General features: G+C 39.0%; 1 protein-coding gene across 3 annotated transcripts in view; it reads right to left on the reverse strand.

The window, feature by feature from the left end:
- CENPK (centromere protein K) overlaps positions 1–9,268 on the reverse strand; it is a 40,811-nt gene extending 31,543 nt beyond the window's left edge. For all 3 annotated transcript variants that reach the window (XM_082374233.1, XM_082374231.1, XM_082374232.1), the window contains exons 1-2: positions 9,183–9,268; positions 5,247–5,301 (exon numbers count right to left, since the gene is read on the reverse strand). The gene's annotated coding sequence lies outside the window, so the exon portion shown is untranslated. The remainder of the gene's footprint in view (positions 1–5,246; positions 5,302–9,182) is intronic.
- Positions 9,269–9,278: the final 10 nt, after the last annotated feature.

Here is a 9,278-nt window from a genome sequence, read left to right on the forward strand (position 1 = left end):
AGGCTTACATCTGTCTCTCTCTCAGAATACTCACACTTGCAACCCAGCCATCCTATAAGGAAGCCCAAACTAGCACAAATAAAGGGACCACTTGGAGAAGCCCACACTGAAAGGAACTGCGGTTCCCAGCCAAAAGCTAGCATCAACCATCAGACACACGTGTGAACAAATTTTCTGATGATTCAGCCCCCAGGCTTTGAGTCTTCTAGATATGAACCCAGACATTGTGGAGCAGAGACAAGCTGTCCCTCCTATGTCCTGTCTGAACTCCTGATGCAAGAATCACTGAGCACAATAAATGGTTGTTTTACATCTCTGTTAATGAATGCAAGTCTGTGTGCCCGACACACAGTGAGGCCAAACAATACCAAAACGTCAGAGTTTGGAGCAGAGAAAGGTTTATTGTGGGGCCATGCAAGGAGACAGGTGGCTTATCCTTAAAAACCCGGAACTCCCTGAAAAGTTTCAGGAAAGCCCTTTTATAGGAAAGGTGAGGGATGGGCGTGGTTAGTTGTTGCAAACTTCTTCAAGTCAGGTCCTTTGTTCTTGAGGTCAGGTCACGGTCAGGTCACAATGTTCCCGTAAACCTCCAACAAAACAAACGTTATTCTCTGTTCTGACAAGAGAGGGCAAGGTCCCAAGGCTCAACTTTCACCCTCCGAGGTCCAGGCCCTGGCTAAGAGAAGGGGGTTATCCTGCCCCCCTGTGTGGGGGCGTGTATCCTGTGTATCCTGCCCAGGAGCAGGCCAGTTATCCTGCCCAGGAGCATCCATCCTGCACCCAGTCTGGGCCCTCCCGCCAGTGCCCAGGCCTGGCTGAAAAGACAGATCTCAGCTGGCGGCGCCCTCAGGGCCAGGTTCCCAGACCCTGCCCAGCCATCATCACTGAGGGAGCAAGGTGCCCAGTACCCAACCTGCCCTCAGGCTCCTCAGGCCATCCAAACCAGGTTCCTCGGACCGTGACCCATGGAGACTGCCACCACCATTAGGTCGAGGAGGTAGGGATAGGGCAGAGGTTCACTGCTGCTTCAAGGCCTGGGCCCGGCCAGTGGGTGGCCAGGGCGAGGGCTCTGGTGCTCAATGGGACACAGCCCTTAGCCTGTCCCTGGGCCCCCCAGCTCACCCACCAGCCTGAGGCCCGAGGGTCTGGGGAGAAGCCCACAGTCCTCCTCGCACTGTACTCTCTGCTGTGAGGACCACTGCAAGACTGACCATTGCTGGAGCAGGACCTCTAACCGCCATGCTAAGAGTCGTGCCCCAATGGCTGCACGCCCGCCCCACTCCTATTACATAAGTTTTGGAGTAACTTGTCACACAATTTCATTAAAGTAAATAACAAAAATGGAGGTCATTGTTAACCTTCATAACGGTAGATTCAGGAGAATGGTGGAAGTGAAAGCCTCACTGAAGTAGACTCAAGAGAGAATAGAAGGCAAAAAGAATTGGACATATCCAGTACATAAAACATTTTCAAGAATTTTTTTCTCTAAAGGGAAGGAGAAGTGAGGTACCAGCTGTAGTGAGATATGGGGTGGAGTTTTTTCTTTTTCTTTTTTTAAGTTAGGAGGAAATACAGCATCTTTATATGATACAGTAAGAGAAGCAAACATTGCTGATGTTGAAGAGAAAGAAGAGGAAAGAGAAGAATTAGATCTAATACACGAGTAGAGGGGTTGGCTTAAGATAGATATACATACAGTTCATCCATTTCAATGGGAAGGTAGGCAGAATATTAGGGGCACAGATACAGACAGGTAGGTGAATAAATGTGTTGGTAGGAGCTTGTGCAAGTTCTACTTGGATTGCTTCTCTTTTATTAATGAAATGGTAACTAAAGTCATCAGCTATAAATGAAGATGGGGAAAAAGCATTGGAGATTTAAGAACAAAAAAAATGTATAAAATAGATATATAAGAGAGTGGAAGAGGGTAAAATAGTAGGATTACTAGATAACATTAAACGCCCACTTGAGATTAGTAGTCATGAATTTAAAGTGAAAGTAGAACATGGTTGTGTGTTTTCCTCTATAGTTTAACAGCATAGGTGAAGACAGAGACAAAGTAAAAGAATGACAAAGTCTCTCAGGTATGACCAGAGGAGTGAGTAGCTAAGATGGAGAATATAACCACTGGAGAAAAGGAGGTCAAGAAAAAGAGAGGCCAGGTTATTTGAAAGATCATCTATATGGATATTAAAATCACCAAGAATTACGACAGTATTGCTGGAGAGGGTGACAGTATTACAACAGTATTGCAGGAGAGGAGCTAAAAATCTTCAAGGAATGAAGGAGCCTGACATAATCCTGCTAGATAACTGCTGCAAGGAGAAATGATTGGTGGTACAGTCTGATGGCATAAGATTCAATGTTGGGTAACTTTAAGGAGGTGGACAGAGCAATAAAAAACAATGAGGATGTCTATCCCACAACACCAAATGCAAACCAGAATAACCCACCCCCCAAAAATACTTCTTTCACATGAAACTTAAATTTTATATTGCTTAATCTATGACTTATCAACAGAGTTTTTAAAAACGTAAATAGATATGTCATAGATTGGAGGACTCCATATTGTAAAGATGTAAATTCCTCCCAAGTTGATCTATTCAATCTTATTTCAAAATTCTAAGTTTTTGTGGCACTTGACAAACTAATTCTAATTCATATGGATGTGCAAATGACCAAAAACAGCCAAGACCCTCATAAAGATTAAGATGGGAAGACTTGCCTTACCACATGTTAAACTTATTTAAAAACTATACTAATTATGATAGTGTTCAATCAGCACATAGATAGGCAATTGAACAATGATACACAATACAAAGCCTTTCTAGAGTCATACATTTACAGACCTATGATATATACTGCTTTTTTTTTTCAGGTATATTTTGGCCCATACACACCTCCCTCATTCTTTTTAACAAACGCATAGTATTTGTGGGGAAAAATAAGCCTAGATATACGTCTCAATCTTTATACTACTCCTCCATCCCTCAAAAAATCCAAACCATAAAAAAGAACAGGGAGAAAACATTTTTTAGATCTTGGATTAGGAAAGGCCTTTCTAGACAAAACTAAGTAAAATCACTGTATAAAATTTTTAAAATTCCGAATAGATAAAGATATCATTAAAAAGTTAAAATTTAAAACCCAAAAACTTAAGAAAGAAATTTGTAATATACTTGGCACCCAAGACCTAATTTCCTTAATGAATAATGAATGCCCACAAATTAATAAGAAAAAACCAACAACCAATCATAAAAGAAAAAAAAAAAAAACCTAAAAAAGTGATCACTATAAAGTCAGGCTATTAATTATTGGGTTGGCCAAAAAGTTCCTTTGGTTTTTAAGTAAAAATAAAAGACACATTTTTCCCTTTTACCAAGAACTTTATTGAACAACATATTCACCCTTTTGTTCCACTACCCTCTGCCATTTTTCAGGCAACTTCATAATTCCATCTTCCCAAAACTTTTTACCTTTTTGAGCAAAGAACCGTTCCAGGTGCCTTTACAGTCTTCCAGGGAATTGAAATTTTTCCCATTAAGAGAATTTTGTAAAGACCGAAATAAATTGGAAATCTGAAGGTGCAACGTCTGGTGAATATGGCAGATGAATCTGAACTTTCCAGCCAAGCTTTAACAGTTTTTGCCTGGTCATCAAAGAAACATACGGTCTTGTGTTATCCTGATGGAAGGTTATGCATTTTCTGTTGACTAATTCCGGACACTTTCTGTCGAGTGCTGCTTTCAGTTGGTCTAATTGGGAGCAGTACTTGCTGGAATTAATTGTTTGGTTTTCTGGAAGGAGCTCATAATAGAGGACTCCCTTCCAATCCCACCAAATACACAACATCACCTTCTCTGGATGAAGACCAGCCTTTGGTGTGGTTGGTGGTGGTTCATTTAACTTGCCCCACCATCTCTTCCGTTACACATTTTGTACAGTATCCACTTTTCATCACCTGTCACAATTTGTTTTAAAAACAGAACGTTTTCATTATGTTTAAGTAGGGAATCGCATGGGGAAATATGGTCAAGAAGGTTTTTTTCGCTTAACTTATGTGGAACCCAAACATCAAAGCAATTAACATAACCAAGCTGGTGCAAATTATTTTCAATGCTTGATTTGGATATTTTGAGTAGGTCATCTGTCTCCTGCGTGGTATGACGTTGATTGTTCTCAATGTCTCAATTTGATTGCTATCAACTTCAACTGGTCTACCTGACTGTGAAACATCGTCCAGCGAGAAATCTCCAGCATGAAACTTTACAAACCACTTTGGACATGTTCGATCAGTCACAGCACCTTCTCCATACACTGCACAAATCTTTTTCTGTGTTTCAGTTGTGTTTTTACCTTTCTTGAAATAATAAAGCATGATACGCAAAAATGTTGCTTTTTTTCTTCCATCTTCAATATTAAAATGGCTACACAAAAATTCACCAATTTTGTTAAGTTTTTTTTTAAATGCACGCAGATATGACAGCTGTCACAATACAATCTAACAAAATTGTTTCAAATGAAGTTAAAGACAACTAAGCGTTAGTAGGGCCATCGTAGCGAAAAAACCTAACAAATCTTTTGGCCAACCCAATACTTTTGGAGGGAGGGAGAGAGGAGGTAAAAGGAGATGGGGAGCTCTGATTGGGATGGGTCAAATGGAGAGACTTCCGAAGTGATTATCAAAATTTTATTTCTTAATCTGCATGGTGATAAAGGTGTTCGTCTTATAACAATTTATAAACTTTATATTTATTTTGTGTGGGGTTTTTCACATCTGTATTGTATTTGCAATAAAAAGGCAAACAATAAAAACAATCTAATAGAAATGAGTAAAGAACACAAATGGGGAATTAAAAAAAAACGGAATTACCTTTTGAATATAGAAAAATGCACTTATCCTTACTCATAAGTCATAAAAATGCAAATTAAACAAGTTATTTTTCATTCAGACTAGCAATAATGGAAAAATTAATAAAAAACAATATTGGCAAGAGTGTAGAACAAAAGGCATGCACTGTTTGTAGACCAATCCCTTTGTAGGATAATTAGCAATATCCATCAAAATTTTAAATGCATTTATCTTTTTACCCAGAAATTCTACTCCTAGGAATAATCCTACAGATAGATACATTTGCATACGTCTACACAGGTATGCTTGCTGCAACATTATCTATAAAAAAACTTTATGGGAGTGAACTCTTCAATCAGACTGTCTTGGTTTAAATTCTGGCTTCAATACTTACAAGCTGTATGACCTTGGACAAGTCACTTAAACTATCTGTGCCTTGGTTTCCTTATCTGTAAAATGAAGATAATATTACTTACTCTATAGGATTGTTATGACAATTAAATGAGTTAATATACGTAAAGCTCTTAGAACTGTGCCTAGCATATAAAGAACTATATCAGTATTGGCTATTAACATTAATATTAATGTTAATAGCCAATACTGAATGTCAACTAGTAGAAAGCTGGTTAAGTGACTTATGCCATATCCAAAACTGTTTACACTAAACATCTTCCTTGCTACACACAAAAGATACAGTTAAGTTCACAAAGCCATAAGCAGTCATTAACAATTTTTGACTTCTTTGCTTAAAAATATTCTAACATTATATAAATATTTGTTTTAAATATACCTTAATTTAGAAATTAAGTGCAAATTGAACTTTCCCTGCTTTTAGAATACTAACCAATAAAATACATTATCAGTATGCAAAATGTGAAAGTCTGTGTGTGTGTGTATGTGTATATAGATATTCAACAAGTTAGCTGAATGTGCAGCTCAGTGTAGCATTAGAATACAAATAAATAAAATCACTTAAGGGTTTAAATTTATCCTTTCCCCACAATTTGTACCCTTAAATCTACCTTTCTGTAAAGAGAACAAGTCAATCTTTTGAGATCCCCAGTTGGTACTACAATTTCGAATCATTTACTAAAGAACAATAGTGCTATATTTAGGGATACTATGGCATACAAACTTAAAAGATCTAACACCAAGACCTAATACTAATTAAAGAACCTCATACTATCATTGGAAAAAGAGTAATATACATGAAATCAAGTAACAGAAAGTACCCATGTAATCCTAACCTGTATTCATTTATCCAACACATTATCTTAATGTGTGCCCTTTGTCAGACACTATGGCTCTAGCTGTGTAGGTGAAAAAGTCTCTGTCCTCATGGAGCATACATTTTCACTGAAGAGAGACAATATAAACAAATGGACAACTAAATACCTGATACATTTCAGGTAGTTAGAAGTGCTATGATGTGGTAAATTATACAACAAAGACTGCAAGTGCTTTCAGAATTCACAATAGAGAAGATCAAAGAAATCTACCTGTAAGAACGAATGGCTTAGTACAGTGCTCAGTACACAGTACTAACTCCCTAGAATGATAATGATTATGAGAAGCTGTAAAGGTGACGGCTAGATTTGCTGTGGAGATGCTCTCAAGGCATTAGAAACAAGATTGGAGGCAAGTATGAGCATGTAAAATTTGTGAGACACAAAAGAAACTGGTCTGATTAGAGCAGAAGACAGAGAAGAAATGAGACTTGCAAGGTAGGACATGTCAAATAATGGGAACCTTTAAAATTTAAGGAAAAAAAAAAACCTTTAAGAAGTATTTCCTATGGGCAGTTACTTCCCTGTACCTGGGATCCACCTCAAAGCAAAAGTAAAGAAGAGACTTATCTGGTTTGAAATAGGCAACCAGAAGGCTTTCAGTAGGCTTTTGGAAGCAGTGTTTTATGGAGGGCATTTGACAAGTTACATTTATTGGATAAAAAAGAAGAGATTAAGATTGTAACTTTTACACATAGATCAACAAAACAGAATAAAGAGCCCTGAAATAAACCCACACATATATGGTCAAATAATTTATGACAAATGAGCCAAGAATACATGATGGGAAAAGGACAGTCTTCTCAATAAATGGTGTTGGGAAAACTGGACAGAATGAAACTGGATCACTATCTTACACCATACACAAAAATTAACTCCAAATGGTTAAAAGACTTGAATGTAAGACTTAAAACCACAAGACTCCTAGAAGAAAACATAAGTGGTAAGCTCCTTGACATCGGTCTTGGTAATGATTTTGGGGGTTTGGCAAGAAAAGCAAAAATAAACAAGTAGGACTGTATCAAACTATAAAGCCTCTGCACAGCAAAGGAAACTATTAAGAAAATGAAAAGGCAACCTACTGAATGTGAGAAAATATTTGCAAATCATATATCTGATAGGAGGTTACTACCCAAATGCATAAAGAACTCATACAACTCAATACCAAAAAGCAATCTTATTTAAAAATGAAAAGATCTAAACAGACATTGTTGCAAAGAAGACATACAGATGGCCAACAGTTATGTGAAAAGGTACTCAACACCATCAAGTAAATGCAAATCAAAACCACAATGAGATATCACTTCATACCTGTTAGAACGGCAATTATCAAAAAGATAAGAAAAAACAAGTGTTGGCCAGGATGTGGAAAAAAAGGGATCCCCTGTTCACTGCTAGTGAAAATGTAAATTGTGTGGCCACTATGGGAAATTAATGAAGATTCTTCAAAAAGGTAAAAATAGAACTACCATATGATCCAGCAATTCCACTTCTGGGTGTTTATCCAAAGAAAACAAAAACACTAATTCAAAAAGAAACATGCAGTCCCATGTTCATTGCAGCATTATTTACAATAGCCAAGATATGGAAACAACCTAAGCGTCCATCAACTGATGAATAAAGAAAATGTAATATAGACAGATAACAAATGGATAGGTAAATTTTATCCAGCCATAAAAAGGAATGAAATCTTGTCACTTGCAACAATATGGATGGAACTTGGAGGTGTTATGCTAGGTGAAATAATTCAGACAGAGAAAGACATACCACATGATCTCACTTACATGGGGAACCTAAAAATAATAATAAAAACAAAAAAGCCAAGCTCACAGATACAGAGAACAGATTGGTGGTGGTTGCCGAAGATGGCAGGGGTGGGGGCGAATGGGTGAAGAGGGTTGAAAGGTACAAACGTAAAAGAAGTAAGTCATGGGAATATAGTGTACAGCATGGTGACTACGGTTAATAATAATGTATTGCAGGGCTTCCCTGGTGGCGCAGTGGTTGAGAATCTGCCTGCTAGTGCAGGGGACACGGGTTCGTGCCCTGGTCTGGGAAGATCCCACATGCCGTGGAGCAACTGGGCCCGTGAGCCGCAACTACTGAGCCTGCGCGTCTGGAGCCTGTGCTCCGCAACGGGAGAGGCCGCGATAGTGAGAGGCCCGCGCACCGCGATTAAGAGTGGCCCCCGCTTGCCACAACTAGAGAAAGCCCTCGCACAGAAACGAAGACCCAACACAGCCATAAATAAATAAAAATAAATTTTAAAAAAATTATTAAAAAAAATACTGAAAAGGAAAAACATGTATTGCATAATTGCAAATTGATAAGAGAGGAGACTTAAAAATTTCTCACCACGGGGGAAAAAAACAATTCTGTACCTATGTATAGTAATGGATGTTAACCAGACTAACTGTGGTGATCGTTTCGCAATACATACACATAATTGAATCATTATGCTGTACACCTAAAACTAATATAACATATGCCAATTATACCTCAATTTTTTTTAATGGTAAATTTTGTGTTTTTACCACAATAAAAAAATTTTTTTTTTTTTTTTTTTTAAAGAAGAGAGCTTAAGTCCAGAAGGCCATTAAGAGATGGAAAACTAGACCAGAATGAAGGCAGAAGGGTGAATGGTCCTGCCTGGGCCACTTAGGTTACCAGCCGTGACTGGTTTTCTGCCCCGTCCCTCCCCACCCCCTACGCCCCACGCCCCACAGTAACAAGCGCTCACTACCTTCTTCAGAGACTGTGTGAAAGAAACAAGAAGCTCAGGAAAAAAGACATGTTTGGAGCACCTGAAGGGAAGCCCGCAAGTTAACCAATTCTTTCAATTCCCCACCCCTGTGTCTTTCTGTCCTAACAGGTGGGATTCTAGAGTCGGAAAAGAATGGGACTCAAGGCCTGGCTGGACGTTAGATATTCAGTTCCTCGGAGGTAAGGGTCCCACCACTGGGGCTGCAGCTCCATATCCTGGGAGTTGCCAATCCCGGGGCAAGTTTCAACCGTTATGGCGCTCTCCCCGGCGCATCGCTTACCACCAAGCAGAGCCCCGAACTTCAGGTCGTGTCAGCCTACGGGAGACGCGGCTCTACGGCCGAGGACCCGCGCGCGCTGATTGCTGATTGGTTCTG

This window comes from Balaenoptera borealis (genome assembly GCF_965194805.1).
Source record: "Balaenoptera borealis genome assembly, chromosome: 2".
Classification (NCBI taxonomy): domain Eukaryota; kingdom Metazoa; phylum Chordata; class Mammalia; order Artiodactyla; family Balaenopteridae; genus Balaenoptera; species Balaenoptera borealis.